This window comes from Lissotriton helveticus, chromosome 3_1, assembly GCF_964261635.1.
Source record: "Lissotriton helveticus chromosome 3_1, aLisHel1.1, whole genome shotgun sequence".
NCBI classification, from domain to species: Eukaryota; Metazoa; Chordata; class Amphibia; order Caudata; family Salamandridae; genus Lissotriton; species Lissotriton helveticus.
In genome coordinates, this window is record NC_136061.1 from 160,163,942 (window position 1) to 160,185,021 (window position 21,080).

Here is a 21,080-nt window from a genome sequence, read left to right on the forward strand (position 1 = left end):
CGGTAATGCTCCATTCATTCCTATGGGCTTTGAAGCCCATAGGAATGAATGGGGCATTACCGGTCGGTATTTACCGAATCGGTAAATACCGATTTTGACAAGGGTGCAGGGGGTGTCACTTTGACACCCTCTAGCACCCCCAAAAAAGGGTCGGGCCATATGGCAGGCAGACCTGCCCTAAGGGCAGGTCTGCCTGTCATATGGCACAGGTGTGCATGCACACATGTGCATGCACACCTGAATCGGTATTTCACCATCAAATTGAATTTGATGGTAAAATACCGATTTCTTAGGCCTTGTGGGACTCATAAGAGTCCCATCTACATATCAATTTTACCGATTCTGTAAAAATACCGGTCGGTAAATTTACCGACCGGTATATTTACAGATTCGGTAAAATTACCGATCGGTAAATTTACCGAACGGTAAATTTACCGATTCTGCCCCCTACATGTCAAAATCCTTTTACCGGTCGGTAACGGCCGAATTCGGCCGTTACCGACCGGTAAAACCCTACCTACATCTGGCCCCAAGTCCCTGGTACAATAGGAAATGAATAGATAATCACATGTTTATTAATTCAGTCAAACTGAATGTCGAAACAACCTCCCACCTGGCTGGGCCTGGTGTGTCATAAATACTGTAGTGCATTATGTAACCTGTATTAGTTAATACACTGCAGAGGTCTGTGTGTAACCAAAGAGCCACAGAATTAAATCTTGGTTGGTGCAGAAGAGAATAGTGACTTGTGTATTTTTAGTGCTACATGGTCACAGCATTTGACAGAGAGGACTGAATATGTAAATAATTTTTTTATACTTGCATTACACACTGTATGATAGAAAGTCCAATTGGTCGCACACTGCTTGTCCTACCAGTGTGTTGCCCCAAAGCATTATGGTCCATGAAGTAAGCATCAGCTGGTGCGCCTCTGCCAGGGTCTTGAGCAAAAAATCACTGTCGCGTTGGCCATCCCTGGACACGTGTTTCGAGGTTGTTGCCTCTCGTCAGCAGGGAATAGGCATATATGTAGGGGTGCTGCGTAGGCTGCCAAAAACTTTTCTCAGGTCCGGTACCGCTCATGGCACGCAGGTGCGTAACCCGGGCTCATCAGCCCCACCAGCTCCAGGGAGCCTGAATATAAAAGAAAGTCCAATTGGTCGCACACTGCTTGTCCTATCAGCGTGTTGCCCCAAAGCATTATGATCCATGAAGTAAGCATCACACTGTATGATAGCCTGCTACAAATTGTGAAAAAAGTTTTACTATAAAATGTTGCTTCCAAAATGTAGATTTTAGTAATGCCAGATATATGTAATGCACTTTGTTTTTTAGGTCGAGGACCATCGCACTGCATAGCAGTGGGCGGAGCCGAAGATTTTATGTTTCTTATAGGGGGCTTGGAACCCGCCCCTCTTCTCCATTGGCTGGCTTCCTAAACGGAGGCCAGCCATTGGAGGAGAGGGGCATCACTCGGTTCAAGCCCCGTCTTTTTCCGATTCGGGGCGTGTTTTTTAGGTTCTTTCTACCTGTGACATCATCCGTCACTCACTCAAAAACACGCCCTCTAATCGGAACATTTTTGAGCTTTGCAGCAGCTATTTTTTTTTGGGTTGTTGTTGGCAGGAACAGCCCCGTTGCCACTCCAGCTAAATCACTTGTTTACTTTTGTCCCTTATTTGTTGCACATGTCGGCAAGTAAGCAGAAAACAAACAAACAAAGAAACACCGATGGAAAATTAAAATATGCGTGAATATATTTGGTTGCGGGATGACGGAAGCAGGCGGGCTGAGAGTAGACAGTGGGATGGAACTGAGCTAGATTTGTATCAGAGCGGAGAAAAATAAAGAACGACAATTCCACAACCATATTAAAGGTTGACGACAATATAGTTCTTATGGCTGATTTTTGCGAGTCTTCGATAAGAGCAAAGCAAACGCTGAATATCTCAAGTATATGCTCAACAGAGAGCAGAAGGATTTTGCGAATCGTCTTTCCTGGAAATGTGCTTCGCAAGCTCCTGTAGCCGCGGCTCACCCCCGCCCCCCGGCTCTGCCTCCCCTGGCTGCCTGCCTTTTGATTCCCAAGAGTTTGGCAGAGCAGGGACTCGCCAGCTCCAGGGAGCGCTCTGCACGGGCGATCCGACCCTTCCATTCGGGGACCAGCATGAAGTGAGCACGTCGCCCTCTGATGTCACCTCCAGCGCAGCCTATTTTCATTTTTTTTCATTCTCCTTTCCCATTCTTTGAAACCTCCTTGCTGGGTGGATATATTTTTTAATTTTTGTTGCTATTGTTTTGGATTTTCTTGGTAGTTTTTGAAGGGAGTCTGCTGGGTGATTGCTGCGCCTGATTACAGATCAGCCTTCTTTGCTAAAACGGAGGCCGGGGGAGTACCGGCCGCCGACTGAAGCATCCTCGTCGTCTTCTCCTGCATCCTTCAGCCGCCTCCTGTACCAGAGGGATTATCACCATGGTGACGCCCACCACCGGGTCCACGCTCCTGCAACCCATCAGCAACGCTGTGCAGCTGCCCATAGACCAGGTAAAGACCCCCTCATTGTGGGGCTACGTGGCTCAGCCGAACTCGATTGTTCTGCAGGTCTCTTGGATAGGGGGCGGGCTAGGGGCAGACAGCGAAGGGCGACCTAAGTGAAGGAGGGAGTTGGCTCTGTGGAATGTCATCAAGGAATGTGACTGGGACTTGGGTGTACATACATCAGGCGTTATGCATACCTCGTAGCATCTCTTCCCGAACACTAATAGTATGCAGGGGCATATGTGGGCCGCACCATTCAAATCTCTGCAGATCTGTTGTCAGTCACTAATAATCTATACTCTGATTTGTGCTCTGTGTTGGTGTGGGGGGAAGTATGGGGTTCACAATGGTCTGTGTCACTACCCCCACACACTGAATGGATCACAAGGAGTTTAGCAAAATCTAGAAAGAGACGGGTCTCGTTCCACAGCCTCTGCACCAGTTAAAGCCTTAAAGAGGTCATACAGTCCCAAGAGGCCATTCTGTCCATATGCCCAACTCAACCCCTGCGGGGAGTCTCGTACAAGCAGTGCAGGCCTCACACCCCAGCTCTGACGCTGCCCCACTGCAGCATTCGTGTAGGCCACAGAGACCATATCCCCAGCACGTGCACTGACCACTGATGCAGCTATGCATACTTCTAGCACACCTCTGACTCCGTACCAATCTAGCACAGGTCAGCATTGTCAGAGCACCCCAAGCTCTGACAATGAACCCCAGCACCAGTACGGGCTTCAAGTGAGGTTATACTGCAGCTCTGATACTACCCCTCACCCCAACAGTATACAGGATTCAGGGAGGTTATACAACAGCTACGACACCGGCCCCTCCCCCAGCACCAGTGCAGGCCTCAAAGGTTGCACTCCAGCACTGACACAGAGCCCCTCCAGTACCATTGCAGCTGTGCTTGCTCCCTGCCCCCTGGCTGTGCTTGCTCCCCTGCCCCCTGGCTGTGCTTGCTTCCCTGCCCTCTGGCTGTGTTTGCTTCCCTGCCCTCTGGCTGTGCTTGCTTCCCTGCCCCTGGCTGTGCTTGCTTCCCTGCCCCCTGGCTGTGCTTGCTTCCCTGCCCCCTGGCTGTGCTTGCTTCCCTGCCCTCTCGCTGTGCTTGCTCCCCTGCCCCCTGGCTGTGCTTGCTCCCCTGCCCCCTTGCTGTGCTTGCTCCCCTGCCCCCTGGCTGTGCTTGCTCCCCTGCCCCCTGGCCGTGCTTGCTCCCCTGTCCCCTGGTTCCCCTGCCCCCTCGCTGTGCTTGATTCCCTGCACCCTCGCTGTGCTTGCTTCCCTGCACCCTCGCTGTGCTTGTTCCCCTGCCCCCTGGCTGTGCTTGCTCCCCTGCCCCCTGGCTGTGCTTGCTCCCCTGCCCCCTCGCTGTCCTTGCTCTCCAGTGTGTGTATGTGGCTCTGGGTGTGTATGTGGATCTGGGTGTGTGTATGTGGCTCTGGGTGTGTGTGTGTGGCTCTGTGTGTGTGTGTGTGTGTGTGTGTCTCTGTGTGGGGGGGCTCTGTGTGTGTGTGTGTGTGTGAGAGTGTGTGTGTGGGGCTCTGTGTGTGGCTCTGAGTGTGGCTTTCTGTGTGTGTCTGTGTGTGTGTGACTATGTGTGTGTCTGTGGCTCTGTGTGGGTGGCTCTTGTATGTGTGGGTGGGTGGCTTTGTGTGTGTGGCTCTGTGTGGGTGTAAATGCAATAGGTCATGCATTTGCGAGCGATTAAGCTATTGACATTGTAAATGACAATGCCATTTATTTAACGATTAAGCTATTGGCAATGTAAATGACTATGCCATTTATTATTAAAAGAAAATGTCATGAACAATGCCAATAGCTCTACCTTTAATAATGCCGAGACCATTGCATTGTAAATGCTTGTTTAAACTGTCCCTACAATGCCTTCTTAGGGGAACTAACGGCTGTGTAAATACAATTACTATTGAAAGCATGCACTTCACACCCCGGTTGTTAAATCTTTGCACTACCACTCCAAAAGCCAAATCTTTGTCCTCACAAAGCTTGGAGTTATTCAATCAATTAAGGCCTGATCCGGCTCCGAAGCACCCTTTTCACTTGCAGATTAACTCACACCGCACATTTGCATCTTATTCAGGCAAGCAGACACCCTGGCACATAGACTTTTCACAGCACAGGATACTCAATTAATGAAACCTCTCCTGAAGCATTTTAATGATTGCTATTAACAGGGTTTCCAGGCACAAGTGAGGCTGGGGAATGCGCGCACCCTTCCCAGGACTCCACGGCACCCCTGGGGGTTGCGCCAGAGATTAAAGACCTCTGTTTTAGAGTATGTTGGGTCAAGCAGTGGCAGACCGGTCGTTGAGATATCTAGGCCTGGTGCTTTTGAAAGTTCTATAAGCAAGCAGCAGTAATTTAAACAAGATCCTTTCATGAATCGGAAGCCAGAGCAAAGTATAAAGTACTGATGTAGAACTCCAGCTAGGGAGTTGTAAGACCAATCTATCTGCTGCGTTCTGTACCATCTGTAATTTGTGGATGAGACGTTTAGTGCAGCTAGGGTAAAGACTATTGAAGTAGTTTAACCTTGAAGAAATAAGGGCAAAGGCAACAGTTTTCGTGGCAGCTAAAAAAAAAGAGGTAAAATAATTTCTTCAAAGAATTTATGAGGCTAAAACACATTCCTACAACAGCTGCGGCTTAAGGCAGGAAAGATAGATGGGTGTCAAATTTGACCTCAAGATATTTTGCAACACTTACAGTGCCTGGGGGAGGAGGAGCCAAACATTGCTACCATTGTGTCAGGGAGATATCATTGGATTTACCAAAAGAAAGTATTTCAGTCTTTTCAGAATTGCATTTGAGATGGTTGTCTTTCATCCACCAAAATATGCTAATCAGGCAATTCTGACAATTATTTTCTGAATTGAGTGTCCTCAGAATATGACATAGTGTCCATCCCATATGAAGCAATTCATGATATAAGAGGAGTCCTATTGATGTTAAATAGAGCTGGGGTCAAGGAACAGCCCTGGTGCACACCCATCCTCAACTTTTTTTCTGGTTAAATAAATTGAACGAGATACACAGTTATTCTTCTGTTGGTCAGAAACGATTTTAACCAGGTTAGAGCATTGTGGGATAATCAGACATTCTGGATCTGCAACAATAAGATGGCATGCAGGATGGTATTAAATGCAATTTATGAGTCTAATATCAGCGCAGCATTATTGCCTGAGTCCAGCGTCATTTTTTATAGTTTCAGAGACTTCAATTAGTGCTGAATCAGTTGAATGTTTTTGCCTAAAACCTGGTCATCAGCAGTGCAGTAGATCGGAGTTCTCAAGAAAAGATATGAGTTGTTGGTTGACAATGTCTTCCATAATTTTACTTAGCATAATAAGGAGGGAGATGGTCCTTAAATTAGACAGAGTGGTCGGGTCTGCCAAAGATTCATTTTGTAGAGGTTTAACAATCGCCAATTTCCACTCAGAGGGAATTATCAATTGTTTTAGTGAAGTATTTATTATGTGGTTAATGATGGGATTTACTACATCAATGGCTGCATGCAATATGACTGGAGGGCAAGACTCCAGCGGAGATCTGGATTTGCATGATAGTATTTCCTGATGGAAATGGGTTAGGGAAATCCACTGAAAGTGAATTAGCTCCTCCTTCAATGTAGTATTACTGACCTCAGTGGGTGGGTCACTTAATGAGTCAATACCTAGCATTGAACTAAAGCCTTGTTGAAAAATGGATATCATATCCTCAAAAAAAATCTGAGATTCAATCACAAAGAGCCTGGGAAGGGGGAATATTCCTAGACAGTACTTTCGGAAGTAAAAATGTATTTACAACTTTAAAAATGTTTTTGAGAGAAACCGGGCCTCTTCAGTTTTTAAAGTATAGTAGCTTTTTTTGCTTCCTTTATCGATTTAGGATACATTTATTGGACAGTCCTAAATGTCAATGTAGGAGAGTTTTAAAGCGCTCTGTTACCATTCGGTGTCCTGGCATTAGTTTACGGATCGGTATAGGAGGCAGGTATCTTACCAAAAATCCGAGCTGCTGAAAAGCCAAGTTTTCAACTCCCATCTAAAATTGAGAAGGGAAATGGCAGATCGAATGGATAACGGAAGCTTATTCCAGATTGTTGTAGTTTCAAGATGAAAACTTCTTCCTCCCCAGTTCGTTCTGTTGAATTTTGGTACCACCACAGCCCTCAAATTAGACGATCTAAGTTGTCTATTAGGCGAGTACCATCTGAATTTCTGGCCTCGATATTGTGGTCCTTGTTTATGCAAGGCTTTGAACGCACAGCACAAAACCTTGACTTGGATCCATTATTTTACTGGCAGTCAATGCAGCTGCTTGATAGTTTTCCTAGCTGACACATGTTTGGGGGTGCAAGTGAGAACTTTAGCTGCTGTCCATTGCAATGATCTAATCTGGCCAATACCAAGACCGATATGACCAGTTTTGGGGAATTTTCTAGGATAAATGGCAAAATATTTTAGATTTTTCTTAAAAAGAAAAAGGTGGAGGACGTCAGAGCATTAATCTGGTTGTCAAAGAATAGCTTACTGTCTATAATTATACCAAGATTTATTGCTTTTTTGACTGGTTCAAGCAGGTCACCCAAGTTTGCTGGCCACCAGTTAAGGGACCAGAAAGAGGGATCGTTACCGAAAAGCACAACCTCAGTTTTATTAGAGTTCAGCTTTACACAGTCAAAGCTCATCCATGAACTTACAATTGATCAAGGTCATCCGGCATTTATGCCAGTTGCTATCTCCGTTGTAATGATTTACAGTGCTGCTTTAACTTGGCTAATGCTGGGGAAAACTACGGCGCTGAGGCTTTTGAGCCGCAATTCATGGAATGCAAAGCTGGGGCAAATTCCAATGCAGAATTTAGAATCCATGTATTAAATCATTCAAGGTCCTCGCCAAGTTTCCCAGTCAAAGTAGGGGAAGTGCTGATGAGACCCAGGATTAAATTGGAGCTACATCTCTTAGCTCCTCACTTACAGGTGTTTGAATTCCTCCCTTTCTAATAATTGTACATGTTGTAGCTAGTATTGGCTAGTTTGAATAAATTTAAACTATCGTCAGACCAAGAATAAGGAATAGGGTCTTCAACAATGAGCCCCGAATGAGTTGAAAAAATCCCATTCATAATGTGTCTTAACCTTTGGGTGGGAGCAGTTACCCTTTGGGAGAGCCCTAGCATCCTAAGGGTGTCTATCGAATTGACAACTTATACATTGGTGAAATCATCAAAGGGAAATTTAAAATCTCCCAGGCCATAAAGTTAGCATAATTCACAAAGTGAGAGGCAAATGCTTCTCCTAACATGGAGAGAAATGATGTTCTAGAACCAAGCGGTTCAATAAAGCAAATCGAAACCTCTAGGTTGGGATATAGTTCATATTCAGCAGATGTAGGGGCAGCTATACATGTATGAAAGTGCCTAGTGTTTGGATCTACAGGTTCAAACTCTACCCATGAGTAACAAATGTAAAACTGTTGTGCATCAAGTGAATTTATGGCAAAAGTTACTTCATCCCCGCATCAGGTAAAGCTCGTCCCATGAGGTATTGGGTTAATGGTGCCCTGAAGTTTACACTTATCACAACAAGTTTGCCCCACTGTAAAACTGGTTCAAAATGAGATTAAAAAAATTTAATTGAATGGGGAATACCTTTTATTAGTCAAGCGCTTGACAAGCCCACAGCTCCAAGCTGTATTGAGGGGAAAAATGAACATTACAATAGACGCCTCTGCTATTTGTAATATTTGTAAAGTCTTGTCTTTCATAAAAGAGTTACTCAAACAAGGACCTTGCCACATCATGTGCACCTCAAAAATCACATAGCCACCAATCCTCAGATTACCTTTAGGAAGAGTAGGTCCTTAAAGGATGATCTAAGCCACAATCATGTGACTAAAATAGGGGGGAGTGAGAATGAGAGTAAAAATGGATTCAAATGCTGTAGAAATTGCAAGGCATGCCGTAAAAGTACTGATTGTTCCATACTTAAGATCCCCAATTCGAAAAGGGAGTTCACCATTAAGAAGGCCATGACATGTGACACCATGTACTGTGTATATGTGCTAATGTGCCCATGCAATAAGTGGTACGTGGGCAGCACAATACACTGTGCAAAGAAGAGGGTAATGGAACATGTTCGTGCTATCAAGAACAACACGAGACAGTACCCCGTAGCACGGCATTTCTTTGAGCATCACTCACAAGACATGAACCTGTTAAGAATGGTGGTGGTAGACCTAGGAATTAGAGGAGGCAACAGGAAGTTGACACTGAGAAAGTTGGAGTCGAGGTATATTATCAATTTCGCCTGTATGACTCCTAATGGTCTGAATTCCAGTGAGGAACTTGCAGTCCACCTGGTTGAATGAAACATAATGTATATAATGATGTAATTTGCGGTACTCGATTCAATTTTAATTTTCTATTTGTTTTTAATTTTTAGATACAATTGATATGTCTAGGAGCCGTGGACAGCCCTCTGAATTATGATGGATTCATTAATGTTTGGCACAAGCCCACTTGGGCAGGACTTCATTTGTTAAGATTACAAACCTAGAAGGGATTTCACCCACTTGGGTTGAAGGGACCATTTGTTGGAAGCGATATGCATAACTTTATTGTTCACACACGTGGCCATTTCAGATAAACTTTACTGTTCCCTATGAGTTCGTGCAAATGCGCAAAGTTGGGATGTGGAATCAAAACAAATGACAGTAGCTGTGGCTAGAATTGCGGAATATTATGGCGTAAATCTGTGTGTAAATAGGAAGTAGTCTTTCGGTTGTGCTATATCAAATGGAATGACCAGAAATGTTACCTATTTTCGTAATGATTAATGGATATTATTTGCGTTATCTACACATGTTGAAAATGTTAGCAATGCCATACAAATCAAAGTATGTATATACCATTACAAAATGGCCAACACAGTTACCTAATGTCTAATCACATGGTGGGTGCTAGTCCCTTGTCTATGGTTAGTCGGAGATTTAAATTGTATGCAAAGTGCGTTAACTTTGAAACGTGAGCAAGGCAAAAGCCGAAACGCATTGTTTCCTGCATTAAATCTACTTCACAAGCAGCGTGGTGTGTCCGGGTGATCTATTGACGAGTGGATCGTGGTGTCAAAATATATTTTTTTCAATTTCAATATATATATATATATATATATATATATATATATATATATATATATATATATATATATATATATATATATATATATATATGAGGTATGTTGGATTCCCAACACCGGCAAACGCAGCAAGGCAGCCACGCACGCAAGCAGGAACCAGCGAGACCCTCGAAGGTGCAAAATTTTCTTTATTTAAATATAGCCCAGCACCAGTCCGCCATGACGCGTTTCGGCTAAGGATAGCCTTGATCACATGTCAGCGTCAAAGGGGCTGACCACCCATTTAAAGTGCAAGAGTGCCATCACATGTCATAGAAATCAACGAAATACTCTTGATTTCAATGCCTCTTAAAAATCACGGCATAAATGCCCGTGTTTGCACATACAACATAACAGCAAAAGCAGTCATAATATAATATCAATGTAATACATATTACAGACACAAATTATGAAACCCCAGTGAATAAAGAGTAATTTGAATAAATATTCATGGCAACGGCTAGAGAAAACTTCTAAAAATTCATATAAAAGTTAAAAAGCCGAATAAATATAAATAATCATATTAATGCCTAAAAATCAAAAAGCCACAGTTATGTATATAATTAACTACAAATATCTGCGGAAATTACACCAGAACATATCTCTAAATCCCTGTTGTCATGGATTCAATACCTTAAATAGGTTTAAAGCTCAAATGAGCTATTGTATTAACACTGAGGTTGAAAAAGTGCCTGCTATCATGTGCAAATGAGCAAAGAGTGCAAAAAACTAACTGTGTGGCATTAAAGTGCTACCAAAAACAGAAGTGCAAAAAAAGTCATTTCATAGATCTAAAAAAAGAGATCAATTTATAAACTTTAGGTCAAGGAGCGTCCAGGATGCAAGTTAAAATTTCAATTTCATATCTCAGATCCAAATGCAGTGCAAAACAAAGCAATCACAGTACTGATAAGAAAAGTGCAAAGCGCGTACCTGGCATTAAACATAGTACTACAGATAGGTGTGGCAGTCCTCCCCAATGTTGAGCCCCTGCGGTGACTTGGTGTCAAGTGTTATAATATAACGGGTCTCCAATCTGCGTAACAGGGACTCTCTATCTCCTCCCCTCCTCTGGGGAGGAACACAATCTATCACATAGTACTTTAATAGAGAAGCATCTTTCCCATGTGTTTTCTCGAAGTGCCTGGCTACTGGGTAAGCCGCATCTGCATTGGTGATAGCACGCAGATGTTGAAGAATTCGCTTGTGGGCCTGTGGCCTAGTACTGCCCACATATCTAAGCCCACAAGGGCACTCTAAAACATACACAGCAAACTCAGATTTACAGTTGAGTTTCTGTTTGATTTTAATAGGAAAAGGAGAAAGTGGTGTGTTAACTCACTTTTACTAACACCATGTTTACAAGCTTTACAGGTGGAACACCTAATGAATCCCTTGCTGCCTTCTAACCAAGAAACCATAGGTACCTCAGGGCTACTGGAAACCAAGCTGTCTTGCATTGAGCGTGCTTTGCGATATGTGATACTGGGATATTTGGGCATGGTGGAACCAATGACAGGATCATTAGCTATTAGGGACCAGTTATCCTTGATAATTTTTTGGATACTTTTGTGCTGATTACTATATCCAATAATCAACCGGGTCTCCTCACATGTTCTATGGGCAAGTAGCTGCTCACATGCCACTCCTGAGCCCAGGAGTGCAGATCTTTCCTTTTTGTTAGCCCTGAGTGTGGCACTATCAATGATTTCAGGTTGGTAACCTCTTTGAAGAAAACGAGCCCTACAGTGGGATTGGGCCAAACGACATTCCTCATCATTGCTGCAAATTCTCCTGATGCGGAGCATCTCCCCATAGGGGATACTCCGTATCAAGTGTGCTGGATGGTGACTACCAGCATGCAGCAGTGTGTTGCCTGCTGTGGGCTTCCGATATAGCCTGGTATGGAGGGTACCATTCTGAACAAAGATTTCCACATCTAGGAACACAATTGAATGCGCACTGATATTGCTGGTGAAGTGAATATTAAGATTATTTTCATTCAATTCTTGTATGAACTCATTAACTTCACTCTCAGAGCCATCCCAAACTAAAAACAAATCATCAATGTATCTATACCAGAGTTTCACCTTGGTGTTCATGGTGGCTGTGTAGTTCTTCATGAGGACCTGCTCCTCCCAGTACCCCATGTGCAAACATGCGTAACTGGAAGAGAAGCAGGCCCCCATTGCCACACCCCTGGTCTGCAAGAATAACTGATTGGCAAATAGGAAAACATTGTTCTCTAAACAAATGGAAATCATATCAAAAAGCATTTTCGAATGTTCATGAAAGCATGTTTCTCTCATTCCTAAGAAATGTTGGGTTGCTTTCAAACCATCTTGATGAACAATACTGGTGTATAACGAAGTGACGTCCATAGACACCAGAATGTAGTTAGAATTCCATTCAAAGTCAATGAGTTTCCTAAGTAGATCACAAGTGTCTAAGATAAAGGAGGGCAAGCCTTTTACATGGTCTTGTAGGAAGAAGTCAATGTACTTGCTCATATTCTCCAAAAGGCTGTTACACGCTGAGATAATTGGCCTCCCATATGTATATATATATATATATTTATATATTGCAAATTCAGTTAAAAGAAAGACAAAGGCACCCACATGGCGTCGTTATAACATTTTTATTCAGGCAGACTGCAGCATAAAAGTCCTGCTTAAGTTAAAAAAATATATATATATTTATATTTAAGTTAAGCTCTTTCGCACAGTTTATGCCTTATTTATTTATTTATAAAGTTTTATATAGCGCAAACTTTACCCACAAGGGTATCAGAGCGCTTTACATTAGAAACGTTGCATTGAAGTTACATCAGAAACAAGAGCATAGTAAGGTGCAGTACACAAAAACAAAGTTTCAGGAATTCGTAGGAGGGGGGGGGAGGAGTAATAGCGGGGAGACAAGGAACTGTGCCAAATATCCGGCTGGATAGGTGACTGTCAAGGGTGAAACCCGGGCCAATCGTCTCATTAGCTGTCTAGCAGCTCCACCGGTCATCAGCCATAATGCTCAGGTCTCAGTGTTCAGAAAACCAGTTTTAGTTTATTGAATTGCGAAGTTTATATACCGCAGTCTAGACCCGGAGGTATCAGAGCGCTTAACCAGAGGATTGTTGCAATAAATGGTACATCAAAAGGATTATATAGTGCTAGCTAGACCCGGAGGTATCAGAGCGCAATAACAAAGGGACATTGCATTACAAATTACATCAATTACAATAGCGTAGTAAGTTACAGTAACCAAACAATGAGGTTGAGAGAATTTGTTAGGAAAGGAGGGGAGGAGGGAGCCATAGCAAGGAGACAAGGAAGAACTGTGTCCAATGTCCAGCTGGGTAGGTGACGGTCGAGGCGGAAACCAGGGCCAATCTCCTCATTAGTTGTCTAGCAACTCCACTGGGCATCAGCCATGTTGCTCAGGTCTCAAAGTTTGGGAATAACACTTTTGAATCGATCCATAGGCTACGATGATAGAGGTAGAAAAAGGAGGTGGGGGGAGGGAGGGAGTAAAAACAAGCCAGAGAGGGAGCTGGGGCTACCATATAGGCCAATGGGATCAAGGTCTGGTCAGAGTCCCGTGGTAGGGAAAATTGTGGGAGCCATCTTAGGGTCAGGCAAGGGATTCTGACCTTGTAGTTAGATCCAGAGTTAGAAAGATCCAGTAACCATTTACAGGGTGCCCCCCCCACATCCATATGAATCCTCATGGGCCGATACAAAGCCCCCCCTCTCACAGGTCGTTAGGAGGGTGATGTCCCTCATGGAGGCCTCCGCCGCATGCCTTTGCGTTGTAATGGCATGCGTGGTAAAGACATATGCGGAGTAAATATTTGCGGAGTCATGGTATGTCTGAGTAAACCCACTTGCGTTATGAAAAATGCGGGGTAATGGTATGCGTGGTTTTCACCCGCGGGATAACGTCATATATTCGTTCAGGTGTTCTTTGCTTTGAATGATGGAACCATTCTTTGTTCACTAAATGCTCCTTTCTAGCCTCTAGCTAAGCTATCTTAGCCCAAGAAGTGCCTGTCAGAGTTTCGCGAGGTAACCTCTATCCCCATATCTGAGACAAGTAACAGTCCTGTTGTTCAGTACTTCAGTAAGGAGTTCCTGAGAGACTGGGCAAGCTCCAAAAAGGCTATGAAAACTTGTCTCTAATACCTGTCTGTACCAAGCTTAAATACACTTTCGGATTGTTTTGAAAAGGACCGGCATCACAACGAATTGCGTCATAAGCAAGGATAATCTGATTAATCTTGTTGCACTTCACTTAATTATCAGGCATCATGAATCACCTAGATGCTTGTATAGGAATAACTGATGCACTATCACACTAATATAAACCAAAGGTAATATGTTATATTGGTGGAAAAATACTAAATGCAGCACACATTTATAAATTAAAAATATGCAATAAATGAAAATATGAATATATGAAATGCAATGGGAGTGGCGGGGGGTACAAAAGCCGAAAAATGCAAAGAGGGGCTTACCACCCTTGACAGAGTTACAGAGTAATTTAATCGTTTTTGGTCCTTAAAATCAATCACGAATATTTGCCCAGAAGAGGGCATTCGAGCCCCAGTAAAAGCAACAGCTTCCCTGAGACAGCTGCAAGCCCGAACAGTTGGGGGCCTGCCCTTGGTTTGCTCCACCTTCACTGGACCATATTATCAACCCATTTGAAGCAGCTTGAGTATTGCCTCAGTTGTATGTTGCTATGATGCTACTTGGTTAATCAGAGAGGCAGCCATTTTAGGTTTTATCTTGAGTGGCTGATCACCCATAAGTTAACCCATTACCTTATTTAATAAACCTGCAATATAACTTTCTTTTGGCGAATTAAAAGGTATCCTGCTTCTTATTTTACAAAGTGTGCATGTGTTATACACATTTATGAAAATGTGTTAATGAGTTTGGGTTGTTGCTTGGCTGTGGGATATCAATGTGATGTCCATTGTGCACACTTCTGGTTTGCCTCAGTCACTTTTTTGGCGATTTCGTGGGTAGAGAGCCTGCAGCAAATGTGTTGTATCAAGGGTCTTGAAGAAGTCTACTGCTTTCAACCAAAGGGGGGTTGTAGGCTGCAACAGTACGGTTTCCTCTGTAATGCCCACCTGAGCCCAATGTCACAGCTGTTCTTAAGTACACGATCAATTAGCTACAATTGAGTTCAGAAAATGCCTCTGAATTATTTCTGCTTGCCAATGTATTACTAATTAACTTAAGATGCAGGTGTTTTCTAAAAACATTTTTGGGGTAAACATAATTTCCCCGGTCTTGTGGATGACCCTATTGCTTTAGAAGGATCCATCTGCTTTCCCTAAAAGTTCATCTGACTCTTGGATGTTCTCCTCTTTTATTGCAGCTGCATTACTTGAGATCCTTCCCGCTGTTGTGTATCCAGACGAGACAAGGGAAGGAGTTCTCACCGAGGACTGAGATGTGATGCTACCCTCTTTAAATGTCATGTACCATCCTCCCATCTGCCTTAAGGACATGCTGTAATCGCATGCAATTAACGCCTCAGAAGGCAAATTAGCAAATTAAATATTCATCAAGAACATGTTCCTGGGATGCAGACTGCTGAGCCCGTCCTGCTGTATTGTATTCTGGCGGCAACCGGAACATAAAAAACATAAACAAAAGGGCTAGAACAAAGGCCGCTCAAGAGGGCCCAGAACACAGGCTTCAAAGGAGCACCCGGCACTTAGTGATCTGAACAATTTAGGGCCAGATGTGGAGTTTTTTAGGATTTGCAGACAACGCAGCATTTCATTGAACTGCTTATCTGTGGCATGATTGTCTACCATTAGATGGGTTAGTCCCGTGTGGCAAAGGTGGCAGCTAGTCTCACGTCATGAATATTAAGGAACTGGTCACAGCCAATTGCAAAGCACCCACTTTCCCACACCACGCGATCCTTGGTGTAAGTGGGACCAGGCGCGATCCGTTGTTAAAGACGCTACTTAAAGGGACAAGAGTGAAAGCACAAAGTAGTGTAGGTTAAGGGCTGCAAGGGAATCCATGCTAAGTAGGTGTGCTTCTCTAAAAGTGGTTTCTGACTCATTTTATTGAAAACTGTGGGAAGGCAAGGAATGACTCCCCACATTCTGCAGCAGGAATAGCAGATAACAATGATTTGGAAGTCACAGACTAGCTATGGGAAACCAATCACAACGCTGCATTTCTGCATTGTTATTGGCTATTTGGAGCCTGGGTGCTTCCCAGGAGTGGCTCATGCAGGTAAGAGCAGTGGGGCGAGGAGGGGGGCGTATCTGACAGACGATGAGGGAAAATTCATTGTTAATTTAATTTTCTCTCACCGTCTGTTGAATACCCCCACCGTCCCACCCCTCTTACATCCACCTGCCACTCCTAGTGCTTCCTGGTTCGGACCTCGCCAAGAAGAGCGACAATGGGACGGAGAAATGGCTGCCGTTTAAAAGGTATGTGTTTTTTTGGGGGTGGGATGGGGTTTCCAACCCCTGCCAGCTAACCCAGGTGTTTATCCATGCACTTTCCTGATCCCTGGTCCGACTCAGTGAGAACTTGTGTTTGTGTGATGTCACAGCATCCTTTGTCTGTATATCCTAAGGACTCAGTGACTGTGTTCCTGGGGCAAGTGATATTGTATGTGAACCCTATAGGGAGGTGAGGCATTGGTACATGTCCAGGGTACAGAATATTTGGTGTTTACTGTGAAGGAGGAATGGGAGCTCACTACTCTGGGGGCTGTTGAGAGAAATTTGAGTGTCTCTAAGGAACGAAGATAGCATGTGTGTCTATTCATGGGCAAACGCCAAGCATATGCATGCCAATTAGTTTGTGTCTGAGACAAAGTGAGAGCACGTGGCTGTGTTTCCAGAACCTTCACAGATACCTTATTTATTTGCTATGCACTTTGGGATTTTGTGCTCTTTCAGAAACGGCTGGGGAATTATTGTTTGAGTCCTGGGCTCCAGGGACAAGAAGAAGGTATTGAGGATCTTGGAAAGTTTGGATTCGTTGGTGCATGGAAAGGGGTGTGCATCCCTTGGAAACAACTGACGTTCAGGTAGCTAATTTTTTGGCTGGACTATTTGAGAAGGGTATGTCTCATAGGACTGTGAATTGTTATGCATCGGCGATTTCTGCTGGTCATTTTTTAAGTCATGGTATGACTATTGGTAAGGGTCCTTTAGTTTGTAGGGCTATGAAAGGGATTCGGGCTAAGAGACCACCCAAATCAAAATATAAATCTTTATGGGATGTGGACTTATTTATGGCTTGCCCTAGTAATAAGTACTTGGATTTAAGGCAGTTATCATGGAAGTTAGCTTCTTTATTATGTCTTATTTCTTTCAGAAGAGTTTCGGATGTCAAGGCTTTGGAAATCTCTCATAGATTTTATCAACCAAATGGTGAAGTTTTTGAATTATGTAAAAGGACTAAGAGAATGTCAAGTTCTGTATTTTATCCAGTGTTTGATGATTGTCCTGGTTTGTGTGTGGTTCGATGTTTAAGGAGCATGAAAACAGAATGTTAGAAGAAAGGGGAGATGGAAAAGATCAGGTTTTGATCTCTTATGTGAAATGGAACAAGGCAGTTTCTAATGCAACAATTGCTAGATGGTTTAAATGTTCCATGAAGGAGGCTGGTGTTGATGTGTCTAAATTCTGTGCGTGGGGCTATGGCAAGTAAGGTGAGCATGTTAGGTGGAAGATTAGAGGATACTATGAAGGCAGCTGACTGGTCTTCTGTGTCTACTGTAGGAAGGTGGATACCTGACTATGGTTACCCCAGATTTGTTGCCTTGTGTTTAGCTGGTTTTCGACTTAGTTGGCCTGGGATCCTGCTAATCAGGACCCCAGGCTATCTGCTCTCTCTATAAAATGGACTCCATGTAACTTAAGTACATACCTAATTGGATATTGGGTCACCTTATGAGCCCCTGTATAGTGTACTATAGGTACACAGGGCATAGGTGCACCCAAGGCCTACCAGGGGCTGCAGCATATCTTTTGCCACCCCTGGCTGGCCATCCAAACTGACACAACAGGCTGATCACTCAGCTGGGGCAAGGTTGTGTAATCACCCCTTGCTTAGATATAGTATACCTATATCTAACCTTATATATAGACACATATGCACCTATAAGTCACTCCTATGGCAGGCCTTAACAATCCTGAAGGCTTGAAAAGAAACAAGGGGAACCCTACTCACATAGGAACCAGGGCAGACAGTTATATCAAAGAACAACGGTTCCTGTGGTGTAATACTTATTAATATACACTTAACATATGGCTTAATAGCGATTAGCACTACCACAGAGGATTACTGGGGATGGCTGAAAGGAATACATACCCAATTATATGCATCTCAAGAATGTTTTTACTTCATTGTATCAGTCAAATTCAATCACATTTAAGTTGCTACACAATCACGTGAATACAACTATAGTGCACAGTGTCCCAAGTGTACGATTGAGACCATTGTGACACGCTATCGGGCGCCACTTTAAACAGGCATTGTCCTGTCGAATATACTGAATTAATTTCGAGTAAAGACGTGGATGCAATCTAAGCTATCTGGCTCTCTCCACGGGCTCAGGTATTTTCCTAACAAACATTACGAGCACTATTGTGTGCACGTACTACATCCCAGTTTTTTTACCACTACCTGTGTACCCGGCTGGGTCACACGTAAGTCATTTTTATTCTTCACCATGCTTGGGTGAATACAAGACAGTATCCAGATGTCCCTTATTGCCCTGTCCTGAAGAGACCCGCATCCCTGAGGGTCGAAACGCCGTCGACACAAAAAGGAATTGAACCATTAAAATAGTGCCTACGACTGTGTAGACTCACTATAATTATTATTGACGCTCTGTTTGGTAATTTTCCTTTACTTTTGTATCCAATAAGAAACCTTTTGTGCCTGTTTGTAACTTATGTTTTATGTGATTTTGGGTTTCATATGTACACTTGGGACACTGTGCACTATATTTGTATTCACATGATTGTGTAGCAACTTAAATGTGATTGAATTTGACTGATACAATGAAGTAAAAACATTCTTGAGATGCATATATTTGGGTATGTATTCCTTTCAGCCATCCCCAGTAATCCTCTGTGGTAGTGCTAATCGCTATTAAGCCATATGTTAACAATCCTGAAGGTAGAGTGCTTGGTTTTATGTGAAATGGTGCTCTAGCATGAGCTGAGCCTGTCTGCAGCTTTCGGAACCATGTCCTTATAGCTGTTCTAGGATATTGCCATACCATATACTCTTAAGTGCATATGAGTCTCGCGGTTAAATGCTAACTTTGGTTTGGCTTTATCAATACATGTCGTGTAAGGTGTCATACGCTTTGGAATACTACCCCCTCGCCAGTTCTGGTGACGGTGGTAGCATTCCACCCTTCTAGAGGGCGAAGACATGTTGTTCCTACTAATCCCTGATAAAGTTAACCAGAGCCTCAGCATCACAAAATGGATGCTGCTGCAAAGACACAAGTCTGACCTCCTGCTACTGGGAGTCCTTCCAGCGAGGGAGGCTTGGACAATAGGTTTCCTGTCTTGGGAGGTACTAGCATCACCCCAGACAGGCTATAGTGTATTGGGGCAGGGAGGGCTGAATGAAATGAGACACTGCCTGGGGCACACAAGGTGTCCCATGCATAGTCCAGTTCAAACCGGTGCTGGGGTACTCCAGCCCCAGCTCTGGGGCGAAACTGGACAAAGGGAAAGGGGTGTAACCACCCCCTTCCTGGGTCCCACCCATAGGAGGGACCTAGCAGGTAATCCAGCCCCTAAATTTGGTATATAGGTAGGAGCTGAGTCCCAAGACTTTAGATTTATCCTGACTGATACTCTGATATGAAACTCTGGACATTCGAGGATCTACTTTGCAAGAAGACGACTGAAGAATCTTCTTTGTGGTCAAGGAGTGACCACCCTGCACAAGCAGGCACCATCAAGTGATCAACGGTTTGCTTTGTCGACACTCCTGCCAGAGCCCGAGCACAGAGCCTGACAAGACCCAAACTTCCAGACTTCCAATAGCCCCATCCACAGTCACAGCAGAGCTGAGACCCGTGGAGGCGACGAGAGACGTGGGACCGGCCATCTTGGAAAGCCAGCGAATTGCTTTCCATGCAACTTCTGAGGCACCCTCGAAGTTGTGCATTGGGGATTGAGAAGCCCCAGCCCCGAGCACCAACTGCACCGAAGATCAGCCCACCACACTTCACGAGTTCTGCGTGGGGCCCTTTTGCATTTTCCTGCTCGACGCGTCTGTCCGGTCACTTGCCCATTGGCTAGTGGCCTCTGTGACAACGAAACCTTCAATTTGCAATGCTGGTCAGGTTGCTCTAGACTGGCCCTCGCTCCCCTGAAAAGGAGCAGCCCATCAGGCCTTGCTGGTCTGATTAAGAAGCCATCTTCCCTTTCTGCGTGGGTTGCCTTTGCCAAGGCTTGTTGACTCCAATCCTGAAGCCGACACCGCCGACAGTGAGATCCTTCATGGGACAGTCTGTGCCCAGCTCCTGGTTGTCATCGACACCTCCTGGTCCACGTGGCTGCAGAGACAATCTTCACAACATCACCTGATTGCTTCGTGACATCGCCTGGTTCCTTCCTGGTTCCATCCTGGTCACTGGCTAGTGACCCAGACTCTGTCCCCTCTGCTTTCAGGTACTCTTCATCCTCGATCCGCCCTTGGATCCAACCGGAAACTTCTCTCCTGGTCGCCTGCAGCATCTTCCTCCAAGGCTCCATAGGAATCAGCGACGAAACCCAACTCTTTGACACCTATGCACCCGCTTCCTGTGGGTGGGGTAACGTGAGTATTTCGGTACTCCTGTGGGTATTGACTATACTAGTGTCCGAGTTTCAAGTAGCTTTTCCCTAGTCCATCCGGAAGTGTCCTAAAAGAAGTAGTTTCCAATTCTTTTGTTCCCATTCTAACTCTATGGTAACTTGCGTGCGTGTAAAGACACTGCACGTGCATCCCGTGGGCCTCCTGCTCTCCATCCATTGGTAGTACAGTGTAGCCCCAGCAATTCCCCAGGCCCTAAGCCTTTCCTTTGTTTGTGACGTGGTTCTTATACCACTATTTTAGTATATGGTTCGAAGTGCCCCTAGGGCATTAGTGTATTTTGTGCAACTTATTGTATTGTAATTAAGTATCTTGTTATGTGCTTGTGCCTCTGACCTCATAAAGAGTTCAGAGGATTAATTTAGTAATAAATACATATATATTTTATATATATATCCTGTGTGGTGTCCTTTCATTTGGTATTAAAGGGATTGCATATGGTAAAACAGCTGGCTTCACATGCCCTCTTGAGTTT